General features: G+C 35.5%; 1 protein-coding gene across 4 annotated transcripts in view; it reads right to left on the bottom strand.

Annotated features, from left to right (window-relative positions):
- The window catches only part of GTDC1 (glycosyltransferase-like domain containing 1), a 307,853-nt gene that overhangs the window by 255,486 nt on the left and 24,429 nt on the right, over positions 1 to 27,938 (bottom strand). For 2 of the 4 annotated variants that reach the window (XM_012728985.1, XM_012729002.1), the window contains exon 2: positions 9,934 to 10,022. The exons of the other annotated variants lie outside the window; for them this stretch is intronic. The gene's annotated coding sequence lies outside the window, so the exon portion shown is untranslated. The remainder of the gene's footprint in view (positions 1 to 9,933; positions 10,023 to 27,938) is intronic. 4 annotated transcript variants of the gene reach the window in all.

Here is a 27,938-nt window from a genome sequence, read left to right as displayed (position 1 = left end):
ACTCAAGATAACTTGGCAAACTTTAATTATACATATGAAATCAGGTCTTCATTAAAGTGTTCAGTTATCCCAAAGTTTACCTTTTATATTGGGACTGTCTGGCCTTCCTCCCAACATCTATCAAAAGTCAATTATAGGCTTGCACTTTCTGATCAAAAAAATGTGCCTGTTTCTATGCTTCTTTTGTATTAAAGGCAAATGTACAATGTTCAGGGGAAAAAAGGATTATTTTCTTGTAAATTCATCCTCAAAAATCAATTAGAATATTCAAAATATTCCATTCTCACAAATGAAAATAAGTTGCTTGCTGAAATGACAATCTTCCATTTCACTGCCTTAAAAATTAAGCTGGCATGGATAATAAAAGTGTTTTCTGACTGGATATGCTTGGCATTCAAATATTTTTAAAACAAATACTAATCCATAATTAGATTTCACAGAGCAATCTACAGAAAAGAGAATTTTTATTTTTCTGAGAGTAATATTAATGATTGGATGTTATAAAAGTTAGAACAATACCTTCACTTGTATAAATCAATGAACAAACCTGCACATGAATGTTTATTACCCTTGTCAGTCTGATTTTTTTTTAAAGATTTATTTATTTGTGCATACAGAACTGGGGTACAGGCCAGAGATTCAGGGCTGGTGAAAGACTTCACCAGAGACAGAATGGGGAGCAGAACAGGCAGATCAACGAAGTACACTGCAGAGGGGAGCAGCGGGCTGGTCAGGAGAGGTCTGCCACACCACGTGGCCACCTCCCGGGCAGGCGGGGATCGAACTCATGCGGGAGTGGTTTCAGCTTCTTAGTGCAGCGCTTCAACCCGCTGCGCCACCAGGGAGGGCCTTGTCAGTCTGATTTTAAGCATTCATTCATATAACAAATACTGTGCCTGCTGTGTGCCTATCAGTGTGCAGATGCTTGAGGATAAATCAGACAACAAATGTTACTCTTACTACAATGATTTCTTTCTAGTTGGAGTAAAAAAAAAAATCAAGTAAATACACATTGGATGGTGACAGGTGCTATAAAATTACAAAGGAGAACTGGATTTGGGGAAGGGTGGCATTTTGTAGGCTAACACCTCAGTGATGACATGACTCCTAAACAGAAACAAGAAAAACAGAGGCAGGACAAGACCCTGAGATGGAAAATGGTTGGCATGTGTGACTGCAAAGCATATTTTTGTTTAACAAGCATTTATTGAGTGACTATATTCTAAAAACAATGCTGAGTGTTTTCTGATAGTAAGATAACTCATAATAAGCTGACTCGTATTTTCTGATCTCAGGCTTAGATAGGATTATAATACATAAACAATATATCCAAGAGCTAGACTGACTTAAAGAAGGTGAACCAGAAGCCTCCCTGGTGGCACAGGTTGCCTAAGCACTATCAAGCCATCACCAGCCATTGCAACAATTCAATCCCTGGCTAGGGAGCTGACCCACACACGGTGCAGCAGTTGTCTTCTGTCTTACCTGCTAGTCCCCTCAGCAGTGTATTTCAGTAGATCTGCCTGTTCTGCTCCCCATTCTATGCTGGTGCCTCCTCTCACCCCCACACCTCCAGCCTATACTCCAGTTCTTGGATGCATGAATAAATCGTCAAAAAGAAAAGAAAATAAACCAAAGTAACAATATTGTTTTTTTTAAAAAATCAATGTTTATCTCATGTAAAATCTAAGAACAATTAATGGCTAAAAAAAAAAAAATGTGATGATAAATCAAGAACCCAACGAATACAGAAGTAGAGGCTGACACTCTAACAACAAAGTGGAATGAAGAACTGTGGCAGATGCTCCAGGCTCACTCAACAACCATTCCACCCTATACTCCTTTTGTTTTCTTCTAGAACTCAGGGTAAAATACCTGTTCTCCCAGGTAAGGGGAAAGGAGGCATGTGCCACTGTTATCCAAACTGATGTAGATGGGGAAAAGATTAAAAATTGCCAAGGAATCTCACTGCTGCATAATTTGGAGCAAATCAACAGCGCACAGGGCATCTAGGAAACTCACTCCAGGCCCTTGGGGTCAAGCTCTCCTTCCAAGCCCTTCTGCTCCTGTCTGCCTCTTCATCTTCAGTATCAGTGTCAACTAAAGATCAACTACTAACTGACCTCCCTACCTGCACTCCTCCTCACACTAACATATACCTTAATGTCAGTCCCTGACTCAAGCTGCTATGAAATAAATTTTTCTACAGAATAAAGAGTAAAATTACTTAACAAGTATAAGACCTCTTACACTTTGGTTCTAAGTTCCTTTTTCTCCTCAATTCCTGTCACTCGGGTGTATGGTAGCTGCCAACACAGTGAACTCCTACCATTTTCTTCAAGCATTCTACACACATCCCCACTTCCAAGCACTGTTAATGCTGCTGCTGCTTCCTGGAATCCTTTGCTTGGCCACCTGTCAAATTCCTACATATAGTTCAAGATTCCATTCAAACTCAACCTCATTTGTAAAGGCTTAGTCCATTGTTTACCCATGTTCAGTTCATTCGTCAGGAGTAATTACCCCTTCCTTCATAGTACCACCAAAATGGTTTATACCCTAATTAAAGCAGTTACCACAATCCCAACTGTACTATGGTCATATTGGAAATATATGTGTCTTCCAAACAGATTCCAAATCCTTAGCAAAGTTTGTGTACAATGAATGTTTGCTTCCATAAGCAAAATGCCTAATACACAATAGGCATTCAATTAATGTATTCTCATCAATAGGCTACCAAAAAAAAAAAAAAAAAAGGATACAGCATCATCATAAAGTGAATTATTCAGGCATTACCATGCATTCAGTTATTCAAATTAGTTCAGTGCAGATTATCACTGAAGATAAAGATAGCAAGAAAGTAAACTATGAGTGCTGACTGAGCAGCATAAAATAATATTATTAAAGAGGAATGGGGAAATGCAAAGCATAGCTACATATACTTAAAAGCCTTACCAACGAAACTCAAACAATTCATTTAACAGTTATTTACTAACTGCTTAGTATGGGTCACATACTATATTGATCACTGAGAATAAAAAGGTGAAAACAGAACAGGTTGAACTTTTAAATGTAACATTTTAAAGTGCAAAGTGTTGGTCTGTAGATTATCCCTTCCAAAGTATGAATAAAGAGCAGGAGGGAGGCCAAAAGGGAATGACTATCAATACCCAATTCCAAATATAAATCTAGGAAACTATCTTCCTAAATTGTGATTATGTAGGAACTCTCTCACAGGACTGCTTCTGAATGTTAAAAGGGCTTTCTTTATTCTCAGTAACTATAAACCACTCACATAGAAAATTTGAGTTCCAGATACTTGAATACATTCCCTGCTTTGAGATAAGTTCTATCCATGCACAGGTTGTTTTAGTAATTAAGGTACCAACAACCCTGCCATCATGAATGAAAAGGGAGGAATTTATTAAAATGGTGCTATATAGGGGCTGTTGTAAGGGAGATTGGGGATAGTTGTTTGCTTTGTCCTTTGAGGTCAAAATAACAGAAAAAGAATGGAAATACAACAAAGGAAATTTAAGTTAGACACTGGAGGGTTGTAGAACACTGATTCACCAAAAATGCCTCCTGAAACATTTCTTGTGCAGATTTTGAATAAAAAAGGTGAACTGCTTTCTTTGAAGATGCATTAGCATGAAGAGAACAGATGCAAAGGTGACATCTTGGGGTTTCTTTAAGATATGTTTTTTTAATGAATGTAACCATTTGCACTGCAATAAAAAATATGAAGCTATGCTTAAGAATTAAAAGAAAAAATTTACCCAAAACACCATCTAGCATAAAAATCTAGTGTGCCCTCAGTGAGACTCTCAGGATCTAATGATTCCTTGTAAATCAATATCAGTAATATAAATTATCAAATGACCTGTTTGCCTTATGACTAAATTCAAATTTCTTATTTCTTCCAAAATGGAAATCTTAATTTATGGATACTATAAATACCCTTTTTAAACAATTATCTAGGCATAGAGTGAGAAATTTTATTTTTAATTTACTCATAGAACAATGTACTCCCAAGAAAAGTACTGATACTACATTATTTTGAGGACTTCCCTACAACCTCTATAACTGAATATCCTCTACTCAAAGATCTTTCTACTGATGTCCCCTTAGCACTAGACAATTCTATAAAATTTAGTCCACAACCCCTCACAAATTAAAATTTTTACTGTAACTTTTGCCATGTATAAATGATTTATGCCAATAATCATAACATTATTTTCATAATATTCATTCATTCAACAAGTGTTTATTGAAGGTCTCCAGTTAGGCACAGCACTAGCTATAAAGACACAAAGAGGAACTCATTACAGTTACTGAAATGTAACATCAATTATGTTACAGCAAGATACTACATCAACCCGGGACCCAGAGAATTGAAAGGTCCAAATAAATAACCATACTAAAGAGCTGAGGAAGTACAACAGAAGGTTTGCTCAACACTCATTCCAACTCACTCTCTCCCTTCCTTCTGTCAACATAGAGGCTGGAACACTAAAATACCTACCACATTTGGGTCCTCCCTAGTGGCACAATGGGTTAAAGCATAGAAGTATGAAGCTATCCAGACACTGCAGCATGAGTTCTATCCCTGGGCAGGGAGGTGACCTACATGGAGCAGCAGACCTGTCCTGACCCACCTGCTGTTCCCCTCAACAGTGTACCTCACCAGTAGGCCTGTTCTGCCCCCAATTCTGTCTCTGGTGAATGCTCTCACCGCCCTTGCACCTCTGGCCTGTACCCCAGTTTTGTATGCATAAATAAATAAAATCTTTAAACAACAAAAAAAGAAACTTCCAACAGAGAAGGGATGCTTGAGTTAGTCTATGTCTGGCTTGTCCTTCCGTGATTTATGGTATAACTAGTTCTTTCTAGCTGAAAGAAAGAAAATAATCTTGAACTTGTGTTTCTATACTATTCCTATAATTTTTGGTAATCTAGATGACTTTAAAAAGCATATTCTAATTCCTCCATGGAAATGCATTTGCTGCAAAGTTATTAAAACTTTTTTCTTCTTTTCCTAACTGAAACCTTCCATTTCCCAAAACTGCACCATTTTTTATAGTTGATATATCATTTATATGTGATATATTGCTTACAAATGAACCACAAGACAGCAGTAATTTTAAATATCAAATAGTCCTCCCCAACAGGAATCAAAGATTTTTTTTCTAATTTGAAAAATAATATATCTAATAAACATTTTGTGCTCCATTTACCAGTGGCATTATTATATTATTATGACAGTTCACCTATCTCTAGTAATCCCCTAAAATAATAATCGCTTTCTCAGTTTAACTTTTTGTTGGACAAATTTTAAATATGTCCCATTCTTAGTAGTTTCTATAGTACAGTACTGAAAAGATTCATTAATTTCAATCACCATCAACTTCTTACGCCACATATACTTTTTCTGCCTTTTTTGTTCAAATCTATTTCACTGTGGCCATTCAAAGGAAAATTACACATTCCAATAACATTTGAGTTCCTCTCAGTTACCCTTTCAGTGGTTCAGGGTAATGATAGAGTAAAGAATCCTGTCTTCACAGGCTCTCCATTTTTTTTTTTTTTCCATTTGGGAGAATTTCAACTTCAAATCTCTTGTGCCAAAAAGCAATGGGTAATGTCTAATGCTTTCTCAAACCGTAGCTTACTTTGAAGCGAAGGGGAGAGGAAGTCAAGAGAAATCATTCTCATTCCCAGCTATTAGAGATTCTTAGTATATGGAATAAGAAATCTATTATTCTTTTTCTTTAAATAAAATTTTGGAACCACAATGAATTAGGAGTGGGTAAAATAAAGGGAAAAATTAGAAACATTTCAATCTATCTCTCTGAAAAATGGGTGATAATTTAAAGGGTGAAGTTATTGAAAGTTCTAGTCTTAAACTCTCTCTGTAATCAGTTAAAAAAAAAAAGGAGAAACCTTTATATTTGTAGAACCTGGAGCTTATATATTTATTGGCATTGCTCAAAGGTAGAGATTTCCTCCATAAAATGGGTAAAAGCTACATTCTCTTCTTCATGAGACTGCAAAATGAGATAAGTAGGGATAATAGTACAGTCAGGGAACATAAATGCCCTCATTTTAAAACTAGCATTAAAAGACAACCCATGACAATTTACATGAACTCAAAAGAATATTCAGAGAATGACAAGTGTCCTTTGTTTTAATTTCATCTGCAGTTAGCTTTTTCAAAACAAATATTTCTAGGATCCTTACATGTTATGAAGTCCTTTTTCTCAAACCCATTTTTATTTGGTTATCCTTTTAGGTGCACTAAAGATTGAGTTTACAATAAACTGAACAGACAGCATACAAAAGGCTTTTAGAACTATACCATATGGTCCAGGGAAGGGAACAATCTGGACGATCCCCATTTCAATCTGCAAGCTTGTCCACCTCTATAACACATTATACCACTCTAATAAAATATTAAGATGGAAACGTAAAGGCACAAATAGTCTATCTTTAGCATTATCAAGCAACCACACTGCCCAAAATTTACTGATAAACTTAAAAACATTGACTTTAATTTATATTCTCAAATTTTGGTATGCAATACCAGGCATACAAACCTAGGCCACTATTCACTAGAAACAATATTTCAGCAGGGCAATGTGTGGGTATTCAACTTATGCTTCAGAAATTTGGAAGGGGAAAAAAAAAACAAAACACTTTTACAGGGGGCATATTGGCAGGAGCTGATGTAACAGATGACACATTCTTGGAAATCAAATAAAAGCAATAGGGAAATACCCATTGTTGCCTAGTGAAGGCCTAATCACATGGACACAGCTGGAATCAATGTAGATCATTCATTAATAAAATTGTATTGTAGTAGCCACTTTTTGATGCATTTCAATTGCTGCTGTAGTCAAATCTCTTAATGTCTTTGTTCAATGCTAGTAAGATTGCTTTAATGGGAAATATGAGAAGATTTCAGATGGGGGGAAAACCTGCTCTCATGATAAAAATCAGACTAGCTCAAAAAGCTAAATGTCACTTTACCTTGCAATCTCCTTACACTATCAGCAGTTTAAAATATGCAGTGTAAACCTGAAAAGGGGGAATTCATATGGTACTATGGATAAAAAGTGAGCAGTGTGAGATGCCACAGAAAACATATGAAATACTTGTGAAAGTATTCCACAGAATGATAATATAAGACATTGGGCAAGAGGAATTAAAATGTATCAAAAACTGGGGGGAGGGGAATCAACTGAATTAACACATGCAATACTCTCTATTGAATTTTAACACTGAAGTGGCACCATATGCTTTAAGGAAGATTACTCATGCTTTTGACCATTTAAACTTACAAAACACTAATTGTTACTACATGTGACTAATAGTGAATATCAAACAAGATATTCAAATCGTCTATATAGGAGTTACATTTAAAAATCTGTATAGATACTCAAATAAAGCCTTCGTTAAAATATTAAATGTAATATTTGTCCAATTTTGCTGGCATCCCTTAAAAATTTATTTTTCCATATTGCTACAAAGATGTTTGTTACTATATCATAATTCTTGCAAACTGTAGATCAACTATAAAGATACAAAAGATTTGACATGTGTTCCAAATTTAAAAAAAACTACAGAATTTATTACCTACAAAAATGAAAAACTCACAGCATTAGCCAAAAAAAACTGCTCAAATGTTAAAGGTAAGCATATTTCTACTATGTCTCTACATATAGTTAGAAAAACCAAACAATTCATGTTGCAATTGCTAAATCACAAAAAAGATATTTCTACCATAGGAAAAAGACAAAAGGTTCCCATACAATTTAAAATTATACCACTAGGGGAAAAAATGTATTTAAGTCAAGGAATAGTGTTCAACACATAATGTATATTAATACACACCTGCAAACATATTAAAACTTTGTTAATCTGTATTACCTTTAATCACTAATTCCAATACTATCAACCTTGCCACAGGATTCAAGACAGCCATGTCCTTGTAACAGAACCAAAAGGGGAAAAAAACAATTTCCCTGGCATTTCTTCTGAAAGATTCTGAAGCTTAAAATGTTGACTTAAAGATTTCACTAATATAATAAAGCAGGCATCCCACCCAGATTCATTTTAGTTGTTCGCAGAAAATGCCATTTAAATACATATTTTTAAAAAAGGCAATGGGGGGCAGTAGTATTTATTATATGTGCATTATATATACACAGCAATTGGAATATTTGTTTGTTTTGTTAAAATAATGAGCCAGTATGCTGCTGAACCTGTATGAAGAATTAAAAAAAAAAAGTGAGTTTATTTAATGGATACTTCCGATATACCTGTTTTACAAATCCTTGTAATTATTTTAAAGCAGTTGCTAAATTAAATACTATATCACTGGGGGAAAAAAGTGTTAGATTGCTTAGCTATATCTATATGCATCCATAATGGATACATTTTTCTGTATATATGGTATAGAAAAATGTTTCACATTAATAATTCTCACATCAACCACTGTTTACTTTCTTTTTAGTCACATTCGTTACACTGTTAAAAAAATACATGAGTTCTTCCTCCCAAAGAAATTTTCTTATTGCCAGAAATCATTGGCCATTTTTTAAATAAAATCAATCAAAATAATATCAATTTCCTCCTAAGAAAACATATCCTGTTTATTTAACATTTCGTATATTGATTACAAAATACTAATTTTTAAAATAGAATACTTGAAAATAAGTCATTTTCTTTGTCATAATACAACTGAAAACTCATTTACATTTTGAGAAACATGAGTTTTCATAGAATGCTTTATCATAGTGAAATATCTAATTTTCTCAAATCACTTAAAAATAGTAAGACTATAAAAAAATAGTAAAACTACATTTCTATCCCCCTTATAATAGTAAGTCACTTAACAACAATTTAGAGAAAACTGAGAAACTCAAGAACATTTTTGTATTTTACTCTGCATTTTTATTTCAAAGGAAAATATCTTAAGTTCATCTCTTTATATTAAAGGAAGTTCACTTAGTTATCTGGAAACACTGATCAGATATGAGTATTCAATTTGTAAATAAGTGAACTGACCCTAAGTTTTAGAGGAGAGAGAGAGGAAGAAAGAGAAAACAATGACATGCTTTTTGATCTTGGCAAGAACTACCTTGGCATAGAAATCCATACAATGCAAGCAAATACCACTCAAGAGTTTCTATTCAAATAATAAGCTGTGAAGCAAGACAAGATTCCTACCAATCAAGAAAACTACATCAACAAAACCAGAGTTAGCAATATTCAGAAGGGTTTTCAGAAAAGTGTGGCAAAATGCAACTGTGAAGGGAATCTCTAAGAATGCTGAAAAAGGCAAATTTAGCACAGCTTCTATAAGGAACAATGCCACTTACTAAAAGTGGAAGTGGTAGGGAAAATAATATTTCTATTTAAGAAAAAACTTTTTCTCATGGTGGTGGTCATTGTAAAGAAACAAGATGAAGGAAAAGATATGATGTGAGCAGGAAAGACGAAGGTTGCTTGCCTGCCTTCCCTGATGCTGGGAGGTAGACCCTCTGCTTTATGAAAGCCACTGCCAGAACCAAGCTACACAAACACTTTGGCTGCCAGCCTAGAACAGTGCCAGGCTGTTTTTTTTTTTTTTTTTTTGTGCTAGACTCCCTCAATTGAGACAGTGTGGGATTGTCACTTTGATGCACATAGAGAACAAAGAATAATATAGTACAAGAGAGGGGATCTTTTTTTTCCCTTTTAGAGTCAGGTTAGCATTTTGTTTTCTTTGACAGGTCTTGAAAAGACATAGGAAACAAAAATTACGCTGAAGAATATATCAATCGCATGGAGAAATTAAAATGAGTACAACACTGTCGACAGTTTAATAGCCATGGGAGAGATTAACATTTTTAAAAAGCAGACTTAAAGGAGGACACGTCATATACTTACCTGCTGAAGAGACCAGAGACCAAGAAATTCAAGATTCACAATCACCTAATCTTGTTTAAAATCACATAGGATAAAGAAAGGCCAAATATCTGACAAAAAAAAAAAATATAGAAGTGTTATCATTTTAGGTCACTAAAAATTCAGGGGCAATCCTGTAAGCTGTTATTCTGATCTTGATGTCTCCAAAATCCAATAATCTGGTTAAAAATTACAACATTAGAACCTGAATAATTTCTGTCTTTAAAGGGAAATGCATGATAATGATATTCAAAAGTGTTTAAAGGATTAAACCACAAATCATCTAAAAAGTTGCCACAGACACAAACAGGAAAACCGTTTCTTCTGTCCTATTCAATTCTGTAGTTAGAAGCACAGCTAACAGAGATGAGAAAGTCAAGTGTGTGTTGCTGCAGGCTTCCAGTAAACACACTGCCTGAATCCAGTATCTAAAGTCTCCAAGAAGTCATTAGCTCCTGGAGGAATGAACTTTTTCTCTCTAATGCACAAGATAAGAAAAGGTAGAGGTATATTTTCTACAAACCAAATGAAAAGAAAGAATGAGCTGTGACAAGCCCAGATCCCACGCTGGCATATTTTACACTAAGCTCAGCATCCTCTAGAAGCAGTTTGCTTCTCCCTGCCAATCAGAGAGGGGGAAAAGTTGTGAAAGTAATAACAGTGTTGATGAACAGCACTAGAGGTCTACCATCCCCTTCTTCCTGACATCTCCACTGAATCAGCTGGTAAAAGAAGACCAACGGCTGTTACAGAAATAGCGAGAACTAAAGCACTTGCCTCAGATGTTACACATGGAGGCCTGGAGCATTTACCACCTGAGCCTATCTAATTTCCCACAGAATGAACCCCCGCCCAGTTTTGTTCATGGTCACAGATTCTGATCACAAGTCTCGATCAGTGTTAGGAAAGGCAGTGGGGGAGGGAGAACCTAGGGAAGAAAGTAAGTGAGAATAGTGGGCAGACTTCACACAATATACAGACTTCTCATTATTCAAATTAATGCCCATGCATAAAGTAATATTTTGAGACAGCAAAATCTGTGGTAGAGGTCTCAGGTACAGTGATTTTAGTCTGGGTAACAAGGGTAAGTTGGTCATGTAATCAAAGAATGAATTATTTTGCTCCTCACTGTTCTCCTTTTACATTTCTTTCCTTTCCTCTAGGATATACTGCTGATGCTATTACCGGGTGGGACACTCATAGTTGCAGGCAAGGCATTCATGTATTGCCAAAGTAGTCCAGAGAATGAGGTATGGCTGGCTTTAGATCAATAAGAAATATGAGGCAAGCCCAGGAAGCAATAAGAATGCAAGGTGTAGAAGAAGTGAGGCAACAGCCTGGGTTTTTTTTGTTGTTGTTGTTGTTGTTTCTGTTTATTAATGATGCAGATGAAATGGGGAAATATCTAGAAAAAGCAGCCAAGCCAACTGAATTACAAAGATTAAAGGAGTTAAATGTGTATAACTTGGCTGACAACCAACAAACAATATGAGAGCTGTCCACAACTCTCCAAAGTATATACATAAAAAGAAGAGTGGGGATTTTTTTCTACTATAGAAGTGTGAATATATGAAACAACAATGAGATAAAATAAAAATAAAGAACCCTGACTTCAAGCAGCTGAAGAAGTAACCTGGTAAAACTCAAGAAAGATTGCTTCCTTCCCCTTAGAAATATTTATCATCTTACTGACCGACAACGCAGTAAAGGGTAGATAATTAGAAATGCTCACTTTCTGCAAGAGAATGGAATTGATGGAGATATAAAAAATGAAGACCCATTTGCCTACCTGATAGTACAGAGACAGTGATCTTTCTCTTTACACATGTCCCATCTGATTAATCACATGTACCTGGGAGATCACAAAGGATATAGCTAAGTTGTTATTCTCAAACCCAGCTGCATTCTGAATCCTGATATGAACAAGAATTGACTTAAATGACTAAGTAGTCTAGTTCCTGGATATTCCAAGAAAGGAAAAAATGTCCAAAAATAAAAATTGTTTGTAATTTTAACTAATAAGAGCTTTTGACAGTCTTTCCAAGGATTTCTCAAATCAGTAATAACTTTAGTAGAAATAATAATTCAGATTAGAAGTCTTTAACCTTGTTAGATAGATGCCTTTAGGAATCTATGTACCTATAAATAATAAGTAAAATTGGTGGACATATGTAAATGGATAGCTCTCTAGGGAGAAGGTCAATAGTTTGTTAAGATTTAAAGAAAGGTCTAGGAACCAAAAAACTGTCAAGAACCTCTGTGAAGGAGAGTCTAAAAATCTCAGAGGCAGGCTGGAATGTATATGGTGATATGTCCAGGTCTGGGGTTCACCCCAGGGAAACAACCAAGGTGCAGACATTTACCAATCTGGGGTAAAAACCTTAAGAATACTTCTTTCTAGGACCGCATCATATCAAGATTACACTATTACCTAACTTGCACTGTTCTCTGCAAGACATACTCAGTAAAGAGAGTCAGATGTTACCACACACCCAAGAGTGAATATTGTGACTTTCCATTCTTATATACTAAAGTCAGAATCCATCTAAATATGATGCTAACAGGGTCAAAACTAACATAGTAGTAACTCATTCAAAAGATGATATGACAAGCAAAAAGGAGGCGCTGTCAAAGCAGTATGAAATGTGCTTCCCAAGCAGTTTTACAGCACAAAATCAGAGCCCACACCTGTTAAAAGAATTATGTTAAACTAATCACAGAGCAAGAATGACCTGCATCCTTTTGAAAGAAGGTTGAAGAACCTTCCAGGTAACAACTGAGAGTAAGATGGAAAAGCATGCACAGTCACAGAGGAGACCATGAGTTGAAGTGGCACCAAAAAGAAAGATAAAGGCTGGAAAGGCATAAATCAAGTAAACGATATGGAGGGCGGGGCGGGGGGGGGCGCAGAGATAATCTTAAAAGACATCCTGTTTCAAATAGTAATAATATAGTATATTCTCTCAAAAAAACAATGCATTGAAATATTTACCTCCTGTGTATCTATCAGGCACTGTACTGGACTTAGTAATATTGGTGAGGGGAAGAAAGACAAAGATAGACAAGTGTATCAGTAATTTCATTTTAATTTTAACATATAATGTGAAAGAAATACACAAGATGTGATAAATAATGGCCTGCATCTATGTAGGCCAGCACAGAGAGAGATTTATTCCAGGTTAGTCAGGGTATAAAAAAGGATACTGAGAAAGAACATTCCCAAGGTCAGCTAATCAAAACTCTTCCCTTCAGAGATGAAACAGAAGAGCTATTTTGGAAAACAAAAATGTCACAACCTTCACTATTTCCAAACATCAAAATACACATGTCGAGACTCATTTATAATTTTATTAATTCCTGTACTACCCTTAGAAAAGACACCTCAAAACAAGTGAGGACTTCTGAATCCTTTTTTAAAAATGGCTGAAGATACTTCATACACTGCATACTTAATATTTAACAAAGAACCACAGTCTAGCCAAATGCTTGACAAGTTCTATTCAATTAAAAAAAATATGTTCTTGTTCTCCTACAGACAAATCTGATGAATCTGAAAGGTAAGGTATTGGGAGAGGGGAAAAGCTTGGTAGCCAGTCTCTTAGAGGGTCTCCAAACCCTCTCTTCGTGAAATTCAAGCATTTATAGATTTGCCGCTTTTACTGTATCAGTATGAATGAAACAGAAAGCAATGTAAATGATGGCATCTTTCTTCACAGGTTAGGTCCTAAATGATAATGCAGCTCTCTCTCTATCCTTGCTCTCTTGAATCACTCATTCCAAAGTCAACTATGATGTCATCATGACCCTCACAAATCCCCTGGAGGTGTCTATGGAACCTCCTGCCAAATAGTCAAAAGCAAATTAACAGCCCGTACATGAGCCATCTTCAAAGTGGATTGTCCAGGCTAGACAACCTTCAGATGGTGGCTGCCCTGGGTAATGACACCTTTATTTCAAGTCAAGAGAGATTAAGAGCCAGAATCACCTAGCCCATAGGCTAAGCCCTTTCTAGCTTGCACTTTAACTTCCTGTATTACAGAACTTTGAAAGTTAAAACACTATTTCCCAGATAATCTTGCACCATGCCTTCGGCTGGAGACTGAGGTTCAACCAGCAAGATAAATCCATGCAAGACTTAGAAAGTAGAAGTGAGCAAACCAAAGTGGTGACTACCTACAATGAGATCAAATCTTGTAGTGAAGGGATTTTCTTCTGAGCCAATACTATTAAATGACCCCAAGTATAACAGGTTCCTTATAGCAAGAGGCAGTGGATGTTCTACCAGAATGGTGTAATTGAATTATTTCTCTGAGTTTATATTGCTCCTAGCTTATTAACAATCAATCCTGGTCCTCAGCACTTTTGGAATTAAGAAGTATATAATATACCCACTTTTGCTTGTCTGAAACAAACTAGCTGTGGCTGCAACAAAAAACCCATTCATTCTATCAAACACAAATTCCCCTATGGCATTTTCACTCCCATTTAGTAACTGGTCCTTTTTGTAATAATTGAATCCTATTTATTTATGCCTTTTTATAAAAATTGACTCCTTTAATTTCTCCTTTTCCTCTACCTTTTCCTCTCCACTGGTTCCTCCTTTACCAGTAAGATTCCTTTCAGCTCTACCAACGTTGACCCTCCAGCTTCATAAAATAATACAGGCTCACTCTTTTAAATTTGATTTCCATCCAAAGCTGAGAGTACCAAAACTTTGCTTCCTTAGAATCTCCCTGATGAAACTGGGATAGCTAGCGCCGACAACAAACAAACAAACAAAAAATGACTTTATTGTTTTAGGATGGTCCCCAGGCAAAGATTCCAGGATCCCTGCCCCACTCAAGGGAAGGTGGAGCTGAACAGGGAGAAGAGGAAACTGAAGAGAAACTGATGAAGGAAGGAAGCATTATGGAGAGCAAGAAGGAGACCTGGAGGAGGTATATGGAACAGAGAGACATGTGAAGAAACAGCTTACTTTTGATCCTGGACTGGTTGAAACAGATGTGGGTGAGAAAACAGTGGGGAAGTTCACAGAGGCAGCTTTTATATTGGTTTTGATTTTGCTCTGGCCAAGCCTGCTTGGCTGGACCACAAGGGAATAGGTCACTTCGGGTGCTTAATTTGTAAACTATATTCTTTGGTTTTTCTGTTTGTACACTAATTGTATTAAAGTTCTTGTCCATTAAAGTTCTTTTACATTTTGTCTTAATGTGGCGGATGGCAGAACCTATTTAGAGTAGGCAGGTCTGGGTGACCCTCTCCCTGTTCTGTGACATTTTCATTCCTCACTCAGGACACTGGCATTTGACACTCCTATCCACCAGAATTCTTTACAACTCCCTCGCACTTTTTTCCAGAGCACCACTGCCTATCAGTTCCCCCTGCCTGTGAATTTTCTCTACTAGATGCATGTAGCTTTATCAATAGTTGCAAAATATCACAAACTCTTCCTATGAGATAATAAGAAGCAAATATATTGGTCTCTGCTCCCAGTTGGGGACAGAGACTCCTGAAACCCTTGTAATTTCCCAAGTGATAAGAACACCAGGAGCATCCACTATTCTAAGATTTATCTTTGTCCCCAGGGCTCTGAAAGCTCTTGTAAATTCCTATGTGATAAGAGCACTAGCAGCATTTATTTCTTCTATTGAGGTGACTCAGGGTAGGCTCCTGAATGGGGGATTCTAACAGGAAAGACCAAATCAGGAACAGAAACTTGAAAAATCACCAACTCCTTCCCCACCCTGCTCCATCTCCAAACTCCAAAGTACAGAGAGGGACTAAAAACAAAATAATTGACCAGGACTCCATGATAAAGATTCCATAAAATCCCTAAAGGATGGGATTCTGAGAATCTCCAGATATATGAACATATTCACCACAGAAGGATGACACACCCTAGCTCTAGGGGGGCTAAAGCCCTTATGGGGAGTACCTTTTCAGGCTTCACCTGGGTGTCTGTTCATCTAACTATTCATCTGTATCCTTCATCATACCCTTTCACAAACTGGTACATTTAAGTGTTTCTCTGAGCTCTCTGAGAGACTCTAGGAAATTAATCAACCTCAAGGAAGGGGTGAGGTGTTGGGACCTACAGTCTGCAGCAAGTTGGTCAGGAGCACAGGGATGACTTGACCTTGAACTGGATTCCACAGTGTATGTTGTTAGGGGCAGGGAAAAGAGACAAGAGGGTAATTCTCTGGGACTGAGACCTTAACTGTGAGATCTGACTCTATCTCCAGGCAAAGAATGGTGTTGCAGAGAATTGCTTGGTGTGAGGAAGCAACTCATGTATTTAGTAAGCAGAAGTGAAGTGTTCTGTGTGCACAGTAAAGGAGACTCACAGAGAAAGAAGATATAGTCGGGAAGAGCTCTGTTTCTCTACACAGGAAGAGAAAAAATTAAGCTTTCATTTACACTCCCTCAATTTAAAAGGGCAAGTTTAGGGGTCATTTATCCTCTCTAACTGTGCTATCCAACACTGCCACATGTTCCTACTGAGCACCTGAAAGTAACACAAAATAGATTTCAAAGACAAACTGCAAAATCGAAGAATGTAAAATATATCTAATTTTACTATTGATGATATGTTGAAATGACAATAATTTAGATAAACTGGGTTAAATAAATTGGCAAAATTAATCATATTTATTTCTTTTTTATTTGTTTGACGTGGCCACCAAAAAAAATTTAATTATTGCATTATAATTCTGTTGAACAGTATTGCTCTATATGCATGCAAAAACCAAAAAATGGAAAATGCACACACTATGTTCTATTAACAAAAGAAGAAAAACATAACTGATTTTGTTTTATTAAAGTCATCACCCACAGACACAGAACTTTTTATTTTATCTTGATAGCTAACAGACTCACTGTTACATCTTAAAAAGAAAATTATATCCTGGAATCAAGATCTACAGAGATACTTTAAAATATACATTCACGTTTATAATATCAAAAATATTAAATTATGAATCCTCCCTGGTGACCTAGGGTAGGGTCTCAGCACTGTTATCACTGTGGCCTGAGTTTGATCCCTAACTCACATGAAGCAGCAGACCTCGCCTGTTTCACCCACTGCTCTCCTGTCAATCTGCCTGTTAATCTGCCTGTTCTGTTCCCCTCTCTATTTCTGATGAATCCTCTTATCCCCTGCACCTCTGGCCTGCACAGCAGTTCTTGGGGTGCTTTTTTTATTTCTAAAAAAAAAATAAACAAAACTATAACCATATACTAAATGATCTATTAAATTATATCCTATAAGTCAAGTAAAATCAGAATAGTATCATAAAATACAAGCAGTCAACATCTGACATGTGTGATATAGCTATATATTATATAATTTATTCATGCCATCTTTAAGAAAACAGAAACAAAAAGAAATAACTTGTCATATTTTTAGGCCTCAAGCCTAGATTGTGGCTCCAGAATCCATTTAATCTCAATCACTGTATTTTGCTGATTCAATAAAGTAAAATTTAAAAACAGCCTCAGATGGTTCTTAACTAAGCATATATACTCAACTAAGGTCAGAAAAGTAAGGTTAAGTAAAACCAAGTGTGAATGCACTTGTGAATAAACATCACAGAAAATAGATACTTAAGCAAAAGTAAGTGAGTTTGAAGAGTAGAAAGGAATCTGCTCTGAGTCCAATATGTCCAAATAAGAATTCCTCAAGAAGGAGAAAATTTTACTGTGTGGACATAAAAATTGCAAGGGCCTTAGAAAAAAATGCATGCTCACTGAGAACACACATATCAAGCTTCGCTTAGATTCATAACCATGGAACCTTCTAAAGATTTGCATGTAATACTGCTTCACAAAGTTGCCAGGATGGAGGCAGGCAGGAGGGCAGGAGGGAAGGATATTAATTTTTGGACTAATGCCAATGTTTCAAAAGAAGCTTACAGAAATAAATTATAACTGAATAAAGCTATTCAGTCTATTTTTAAATAGTTTGCCATTCAAAAAAACTTCCAAAATACAATGCTCACAAAGTAAATATAAAAATCAGTGCATGAACAAAAATACATTGATTATATTTTATACATATTCACACATATATGTGTGATGTACATGCATACATACACACATATCTCTAGAAGGAAACACAAAAGAAGGATAACACTGATCATAAGTCTCAAAGAGCACTAAATGGTCAGGTTAGAGAAAAGAGATAATTCATACCCATTGGTACTTTTTTAATTTGAACCAGTTGGACCAATTTGCATTGGACAATAATATTAAAGTCCAAAAATAAATAAAAATAAAATGAAAGGACACACAATTGAAATCTATTTCATTATTTTATATATCTTTTTTTCATAAAAGGGCACTTGACCGTAAAGCAGTCAGAGACCCAAAAAGCCTAGCATTCCACCGTCATGCACCCTCATAATCCCTGTCTTTTGTACCTTACTGTCCACCACCTAAAATACATAACAAACAAGCATCCAGAAAGACCATTTTAATTGCCAAATAATCCTATCTTTGAGAACTAAGTGTTTAGATAATCCAAAAAGACAGAAGAGGAGTAGGGGTGGTGGCGGAAAAGGATTCTACAAGCTATTAGTATAGAAATTATTTCATCAGTGTTTATTTGTGGGGGGAAAGAACTCTATATGGAAATCAGAGATTTAAAACACTCAGTGACAGAAAATCTCCCTAAAGTCAGAAGCCTAGTACATTATTTGCTTAACACTTACAAATCAGAAGACCTATAAACTCAAACTTCACATAGCAACCCTGAGTCCTATTATTTTTAATATAAGGACATCTATGACATTTGTCATCTTCTGACAGAGTGCTGCAGACTTCATGGGGCAACAGAGTGACTGTTCCTTCTTTCTCAGTCATGAGAAGGTCTTCCCTCCCAAGGAGTAAAATCTGGAGACTAGCGTCCCAGCATGATAAACCAGGCTTCTCGAGTTAGGGATATAGTGGGGCTTTCCTTTAAAACTCACAGGTCAGAACTTTTCATAAAATCTATTCCTAACATAGATTCACACTACTTTGCATTGTGTTACCATTACTCATTGTCATCACTTTTAATTTAAGGTATTTTTAGCCAAATGAAATGAAATACAGTTTATCTCAGTCTCTCAGTTCTACTCTTCATCTTCTGGGACCCTATTCATGTGATCCTTTAACAACTATTTATTTCACACCAAACTAGCTATCTCCCTAAAGCTTACCAATCTAGCCTCCAGGCATATTTCTTAAATAAAAGCAGGAGATCTTTGTAAACCGAAAATTTGCATAGTAAAGGAACAAATCAACTATCAAAAGACCTAGGAGTATACAGCAGTTGCTTACCTCTAAGCAGAGTTTAAAATTCATTTTTTTTTAAAGAAACAGCTATTGACTTTCTCTTTGCAAAATACTGTGTTTAAAGGCCTAGTTAAATTAGAGGTGATAGTGTGAAGCAAGTGTTTTTAAATTGGTAAATTCTAAACCTTTTAATAAAAGTGTATCAAGCAAAAGTTTTAATCAGACTCAGCAGGACAAAGAAGAATTAATAGTCTGTAGGTATCAAAAGGGGGTGATAGTAAATGATAACCTTAATCATTTGCATAAGGGTTTATAATTTCATTGCTTAAAGGTTAATGAAATTACGTGGTATTTTGCCCACTCTTATCCAGTAAATGATTTCATGCTTCAGTCTGTATATACTTATTAACTTAATCAAATATCAGAAGAAATGACTCCTCTTACCAATATGATCCACTGCATTTTTACTTACCTACTCCTGGGTACATAACTATTTTAACTGGGTATTCTAAAAATAAAATATGGTTTCCAATAGCCATCTCAGAAAAAAATCAACAAAATCATATTTTGAAATAAAGATACTATACTAATATAATGAAATAATTCTAGGCTGCAACAATCGTTCTAAAACACCTTGAGCAAAAACAACACATAGTTCTGTGCATCCTTCACCGAACACCCAGATTACTCAAAACCAGAGTTTTGCTTAGACCAGTTCTAATGGAAAAACCACAACAATAGCTTTCAGCAGAGGGGTGTTTCCCATTCTGGCCACACATTAGAATCACCTGGAAGGCTCTACCAAAAAAAAAAAAAAAAAAAAAAAAAAGGCACTACTTAGGCCCTACAACCATGGTCTGGCTTCAAAACCAGGAACTGTGGTTTGTCAGTAACTGTTAGAAGCTCTCCGCCCCCTCTGCCCTGCCCCCCCACCCCCACCCCCGCAAGACTGAGCACTGGGCCTCCAAGTATGGTCTGTGGATTAGCAGCAGCCAACAACAACAGCTGGGGACATGTTAGAAATGAAAATTCCCAGGTTCCATCCCAGACATCTTGAACCTAAGACTCTAAAGGTGAGGTCTAGTGGTATATGTTTTGACCAGTCTTTCAGGCAATTCTGATATACAACAATAATTAAAAAAACATTATTTTACACTTGCTCGCCAGTAAAAGGCCCAAAAGGGCTGCAATTGAAAACTGCTGCTTTAAAGTAAGAAAAACCTGGGTTTCAATCCCCTCTCCACAATTTGCTGGCTATTTCCCCCTTGGTCAGCTCTCTACATCTCATTTTCCTCACATGCAAAATCACAGAGTTAATTAACATTGGTTAAATGTGAATTATGTGTCAGAGAACATGCTAACAAGTACTTTATGTACATGATATAATTTAACACTTATAAAAACTTATCAAGTAAATATTATTATCACTGATACCCAAAGACTATGGAACTCACTGAAAATTACAAAATGAGCAGAATTAGGGTTCAAACTTAATTTTATTCAATTCAAAAGTCATTGCTTTTTCCCCATTCCACAAAATACGCTTGGTATCTAGCCTCCATTCCTTCCTTCCTTCTGTCTGCCTCTCCTTTCTTCCTTTTTCCCTCTTCTCTTCCTTGATTCTATTTTCCACTCATTACTGCCTTCCCTTTTACCTGTCTCAGTTTTGGGGGCAGGAAATTTATTTTCCTGGATAAAGCTTGAGATTAAGTAGCATGTACAAAGTGACTACAAAGAATTCTACCATATGCCAGAAAGCAATATTAAAATTTGTAAAAACTTAAAAATCATAGCAGTAAAGTTACTAGGAGACACACATTTTGCAAAATACACATATGACTTAGTACTAATCTGGTGAGTCAAAACCAGAAGAGCTCAGAAACCAAGGCATGAGATGCCCAGAGAAGTGTGGCATATCCAAAAATGGGGTGAAATCTGTCCTTCACAGGAGGAGAAACAAAGTAAAGAATAGGAGAAAACAAAGCTAAGCAAGCTAAACAGGTAGAGATAATGATTTAGACTAAGAATTTAACTTTAGCATGATAAAAATATAAAATTATTTTCACAGAATATTTTTGACAGTAAAGGTAAATTAATTAAACCAGATATACTTATTCTAGAAAATAATCAACTTAAAATCATATTTTATAAAGCAGAAGAAATAGCCATTTCTATTATTTCGAGTGTTAAATCTGGTCTACTCTTTACACATAGGGTTTCCTCAGGCCATACGCGTGTATCTCACAGTATTCCAGTCATTCACTAATCCAACAACATTGACTGATAACACTGAGTTAGTTACCCAACATAAAAAGATGAATAACATACTGACCCAGGGCACATGAAGCATTTGTGTAAGTAACAGACAAGTCAAATGTTTCATGCAACGTTTATGAAGTTATTAGGAATTCCAAAGACACTATAAACAGACCAATTCTTAGGAATGACTTTTGTGAAATTCCTAAAAGTCAATGAGGCATACAGTAGCCAACATGTTCTGCATATCACAGCACTTTGTCTATGCTAGCATCACAATCAAAAGCTCACAAGTGGCGCATCTCCAGTTCCCATCACATTCACGCTTACTTACAGCTAGGACAAGCACACATAAAAAGCAAAAGGTAAGCTTTATTAACATTCACATCATTTGTTGCGTTTTTCACTGAAGAGCTAATGAATAACTGTGCTCAGAAACTTAATAGAAGAGTCTGTCTATATACTTATAGAAGAGTCTGTCTATATATTCATGAAAGGACAATACAAGGCACAACAGGTTGAATAAATTCCTTAGCACTTCAAGTTCCGACTCTCAATAATAATGCTATATAACATCTTTCTTTGTCCGACTATAATCTGACAGTTCCATAATAATCATATTTAAAAAACAATTTAAGAAGTCTGTCCAGCTTAAATGATGAGGTGTTAGGGTTATTCTTTCTTAAAATAAAGTGAATTGCCATGATATTAGCATATGTGCTATCAAAACTGTAGTGTTTTGCAAGCTAATTATGTTTAAAAAACAGTAATGTAATTTCAGTGAACCTTTTTATTAATAATTTATAAAAGTGGGCCCTCCCTGGTGGTTCAGGGGGTTAAAACTCAGTACTGCCAGTCAGCCATAACCGCTTCAGTGAGAGTTTGATACCCGCCCCGGAGGTGACCCATATGGCGTGGCAGACCTCTCCTGTCTCTCCCTCTGCTCACCTCAGCAGTGTACTTGTTGATCTGCCTGTTCTGTTCCCCTCTCTGTCTCTATGAATCCTCTCACACCCTTGCACCTCTGGCCTGTACCCCAGTTCTGTATGCATAAATTAATAAATATTTTTCAAAAATAATTATGAAAGTATAATCAAATAGCTGAATCTTAAGGTTAAAAACTGCTTAGAAGTTCACCTAGCGAAAACCAGCTTTTATCTTACACAGTATCTAGGATGTATACTTTGTTAAAAATTAAAACAATGTATACAAATACCAAGAAGTACATTAAAAATAATGAACATATTTGGTCCCAATATTTTCAATTCATACCCTACTACATTTTACTAAAATTCAGTCATGTATCATCATTTTCTTTAATAATAGAAGCTGTGTATGACAAAGTGGTAAGACAACAGACTGGCACTCAAGGATGTTTCGATTTCAATACAAGTGGTTGGTATAAAATCATCTTTTAAATATTCAGACCATAACATGCAGATAACCAATGCACTTGAAGCTATAGCCATTAAAAATTTGTTTAGATTTACTGAAGCTATACCTGCTGTCAAGAAACAAAAAAAGTTGTGAAGGTTGATCAAACACAGCTTTGCCTCAAGTATCATGTTAATGTTTTCCACTAAGGCTGTCCTAAAAGTTAACAGTCACTGCAATTCAAAGGTTTCTTTTTATTTCTATATTTAAATCATCACAGATTTGATCAAGCATGCAAAATCCCTTTGGGCTCAGGGTTCCCATCAAAATGTCTTATAGCAACATTAAAAATTGAATGGGCATAAACAACTCCAACAGTGTGCAGCTCATGACCACATTGCTATGATCTTTGTGTTTCAAGTGCAACAAGACTGGGGATATTTGCAAGGGAATAAGAGCAACTAATTACTGTCTTTTGCTTGAGGGCAGGTGTGCTGATCTCTACAGGTGTCGCAGCAGCAATGCTCTGCCTATTGCATGGCCTCTTGAAGACATTCAGTACAAGGACTTGATGAAACTGGATAAAACATCTGATAGAATACCAAACTGCTGGTGTCAAGGCAGAAACATGTTGTGAGTTCTTAAAGGCACCAATAAGGATAAAAAGCTACTGAGAGACTTAATAAAGTTTGGGAGAGAATATTACACAACAGTAAAAAGGTAAATTGAAAATGATATCAATCACATATTAAATGATGATACCAATGTTTTTTAAAGTTAGTGTTAAAAGTTTTTTCACTGTCATTTCTTAAGCAGGAAATGAAGAAACAAACTAAGTAGTAGTCTTATGTTGGTCTATCTTTTTTTCATTCATGAAAGTATGGTGGCCAGTTCTGGGTATTCAATCTTATAAGAACTAAAGAGATCTGAGAAAAAATCCACTACAGAAATTAGCAAATAAAATGATCACCAAAACACAGGTCAGTGTACATACCATTCCAATGATTCTATCTTTTCCATAACAGTTGGAAGCTAATATGTTTAGAAATGAGAGACAAGCACACCAGAGAGAGAGACAGACTTGCTACTTTTATGATCGTGCACAAGAGATCAGTGTATCCTTGAGTTCCTCATCTAATATTAAGAGAACCACCTCAACAGGAGTATCTTTAATGAGACAGCATCCCTTAAGTCTTTGACATATAATAAGGGATTGCAATTTGTAACTAGCATTATAAAAATTTCCTACGTTTTCGATTTTCTCAGTAAAACATTAGCCAATCAAAATCATTATGCCATTCATTAGTGGCATGTCATTCAGGAAATTTGTTACATGCCACATCTTTTTTTTTTTAAGATTTATTTATTTGTGCATACAGAACTGGGGTACAAGTCAGAGGCTCAGGGGCGGCGAGAGGCTTCACCAGAGACAGAGTGGGGAGCAGAACAGGCAGATCGACGAAGCACACTGCTGAGGGGAGCAGCGGGCAGGCCAGGAGAGGTCTGCTGCGCCTTGTGGTCACCTCCGGGGCAGGCAGGAATCGAACTCATGCAGAAGTGGCTTTAGCTTCTTAGTGCTGGGCTTTAACCTGCTGCACCACCAGGGAGGGCCCACATGTCATATCTCTTTAAAGAAAAATGTATCACCTGCTTTTTGAGCAAGCAATAAATACACTAATATGTTTAACCCTTTACTTTGTTTAAATTATTCATTTTTGTGAAAAGATCTTATTTTCTATATTTAAAAGGCTTTGTAGATGCTACTTTCCTATAATAAGCAGTAGTTAGAAAACTAATAATATTTCAAACTTTATTTAGGGAAGAATCTCTTTTTGGTATCATTATCAGGGTTTACACTCTCAGGCAATGAATCTGCTCAAAACAAGGAAATGCATAATGAAATGCGTATGTGAAAATATAAAATTTTTACCATTATTTTCATCCAAAATTCCTTACATGATGTTTTCTTAAACCAAATGGAATTAAGCTAGTATTTCAGGTTAGCATTGACATTATCAACTGTTTAGTGATCTCTAAAAGTTAATAAAAAAAAAAAGTTTAAATTATTTCAGACTATTCCCAAAGGTTCAAAAAGAAAAAAAAATTAAAGCAAAATATGCAAAAAGTACAGATATAACAGTAACTACAAAATTAAGAATGATTAGACCCAAGGGAGTGACCAGAATGTTTTGTTTGGATTTGTTTTGTTTTATGTAATATCCTTCCCATTCTCAGTAGAACTACCTCATCACAGGCTTATTTCTTCAAATCTGCACAACAACAAAGCTTTCTGTTCTCTCTTCCTTTAATCCTGACTTCCTCCTGCTCATCCTGTTTTCAGTGGTACCTCAACCCCATGGATGTTAAGGACCACAGTAGTCGTGTCCTTTCTTTTATACAGAACTACTTTGCTACTTCTCTACCCAAAAAATCTATTCTAATGATGGAGATTGACACATAGAAGAGTGTATGAGTGTGCATGAGTGTACACGTGTGTACATGCATGCATGTACAGACACAAAGTACAAAGACAGGCTAAGCTATAGTTCAATACATTTCGTCTATTATCTGACTCCGTACAACTGAAGACAGCTGGATGAAATAGTGCCTACAAACAAATTCAAAGCTCAAGACAATGGATATATACATCATGCTTTGATCTACCACATTCCAAGTGCATCCAACACTCTCTTCACACAGATCTACTGATATATGTCCCCATTCACTAAACATAGTGGACACACACACTGCTGGCACCAAATCTCTTCCAGTCCCTCCGCCTTGAATTCCTTTTTCATCTTCCTCATCATAATAATTTTTTATAAATATAATGCCCTCTACTCAGACATTTCACTCCTGTGACTTTTCTTACATAGTTAAACCAAAAAATCAAAAAGGCTTTGTACTGTGTGACAGCAAGCAGGAAGACAATGGAGTAATTATTTGAAGGAGAATGATTTCCAACTAAAAAGCTAATTATTCAAACAAAATATCAATCAACTGAAGAGCTAAACAAAAGTATTTTTCTCTGACATATGCTTTCTCAGGTGACTACTACAGGGTATGGATCACAAAAACACTGGAGGAAAACATGAGATTCAGGGGGAAACAAAGGGAGTTTCTAGTTTTGCCCAAAGGAAAAATCACAGAAAGAAAGCGGATATATAAAATGAGATGGAAGGAAGGGGAAAATCTAGTGGAAGAATATAGTCAAGAAAAAACATTTAAATACGTTAATTGTATAGTGTGATTCACTTTATGGAAAATTATACTAAGAAGCTACTGGAAGGCACAGAAATATTAAGCAGTACAAAGGAACCAGGCAAATGAAAAGACAAGGCATGACTATGAAAAACAAAAACCGCAGAAGTGAACTTTTTCATCAGAATTTATTACAATGCTCAGTTATAAATAATATCTGCAGCTAATTATTCAAACAAAATATGTTTGAATAATTAGCTTTTTAGTTGGAAATCATTCTCCTTCAAAAAGGTCAACAATGCATAAAATAAATGAATCAAAATGTAGCAATGTATAGAAAAACAATTTAGCTATATGGAGGTACATAATAACCAAAATAAAAGAAGAATTAAATAAATGCCTCTAGAAAAGGAGAGTAGGGGCAAGGAAACACTATAATTTCTTTTCTTATTTAGGTAATACTGTTTTACAACATTGTGATATAAAGGTATATCTCCCCTTCACCTGTTGAAACCACTGTTATTTCTAATAGACCTTCACAATGAATAGAATTTTAGATTCAGTGAATGTATTACTTTGACAAAATGAGAACTAATAAAAAGATGTCAAATTCACAGGAATGTTTTCAACAATAATTTTACTAACAGTAAAATATAAATTTTCATAATTAGGTGACTGGTTAAATTACAGTATACTTATACCAGAGGTAACTATGTAATTACTTTAAATATTATTGCAGCAAAAGATATAATAACATGGAGAAACATTCACATTATAAGGTGAGAGATAACAGCTCAAGTGCAAGTAAAAATGGAGTATCTATGAAAAATTAATTTTAGAAATCTCTTCTTTTTTGATTTTCTAAATTTTCTTGTAAATAGTAATTTTACTAAAAATAATTTTAAACGAATGCAATTCATCACTATGTTTAAAAAATAACTTGATGAAACTATTCCCAACATCCAAGCCAGAACTATTTTTCCCTCCCTACTGACTGTGTATGTGTCATATAGGAACATTTGAGCTCTCTCTCTGTCTTGTAATACAGGTAACTGCTTATGCCTGTTCTCACACTGTATATATCATGCTGAACATAGATACACTTTCAAAGTACAGGCTGAATGGAATATGCCTGTACTAAAAACAAATGAAAAATTCCAAATGAAAAACCCTAAAAATGACCTAAACATTTCTTTTTTAAAAAATACATATATATTAAGTGGCTAGTTTTGAGAAGAATAGCTATCATATAAACTATAAGTCTGATTGAATATTCTTTAGTCCCACCCCATATATGTAGGTAAGTGTCAAATTCTATTGTAAAATATGTTGTCTTATATTTGATAGCTTCCAAAAGAGAGTGCTTAAATATACTTCCTCAAGGTTTCTTACTGGATGCAAATTTATCATTCCAAAGGACTAAGTTACTTAAGAATATGATTAGTAGAACATCAGAACATCCAAAGTATTACTATAACTGCATTAAAATTAGCATTGTTTGTCTTTATTCAAGTATACAATTTCTAAACTAAAGGGATATTTAAATGTTTGCTGGAACAAAATGAAAAAAAAAAATCACAACATGCAGGGGTGTTCTTAGAACTAGTTTCAAAATTCCTAGTAAACAAAGCAGCCCAAATTCTAGAAACAGAACTTATCTGGGCAAAAACAGAAAACTAAACTCGTTCTAATATGTATGGGATCCTTAACTCTTTCCTTTAAAAAGGAGAAAGCATTCTGTACATGTAATAAAAACTCCTAAAAAATATTCTAGTATTTCATCTTAGTGAGACTATTTTCTCCATGAGATCAACCCCTACTTTTTAACATGCTTTCAGAATAGGCCATGTATGAGTAAAAGGATTCAAAGAAGAGAATGCTAT

This window comes from Condylura cristata, unplaced genomic scaffold (assembly GCF_000260355.1).
Source record: "Condylura cristata isolate star-nosed mole 26May11 unplaced genomic scaffold, ConCri1.0 scaffold00002, whole genome shotgun sequence".
NCBI classification, from domain to species: Eukaryota; Metazoa; Chordata; class Mammalia; order Eulipotyphla; family Talpidae; genus Condylura; species Condylura cristata.
Note: the sequence above shows the minus strand (reverse complement) of the source record. Positions and strands in the feature narration are given on the sequence as shown.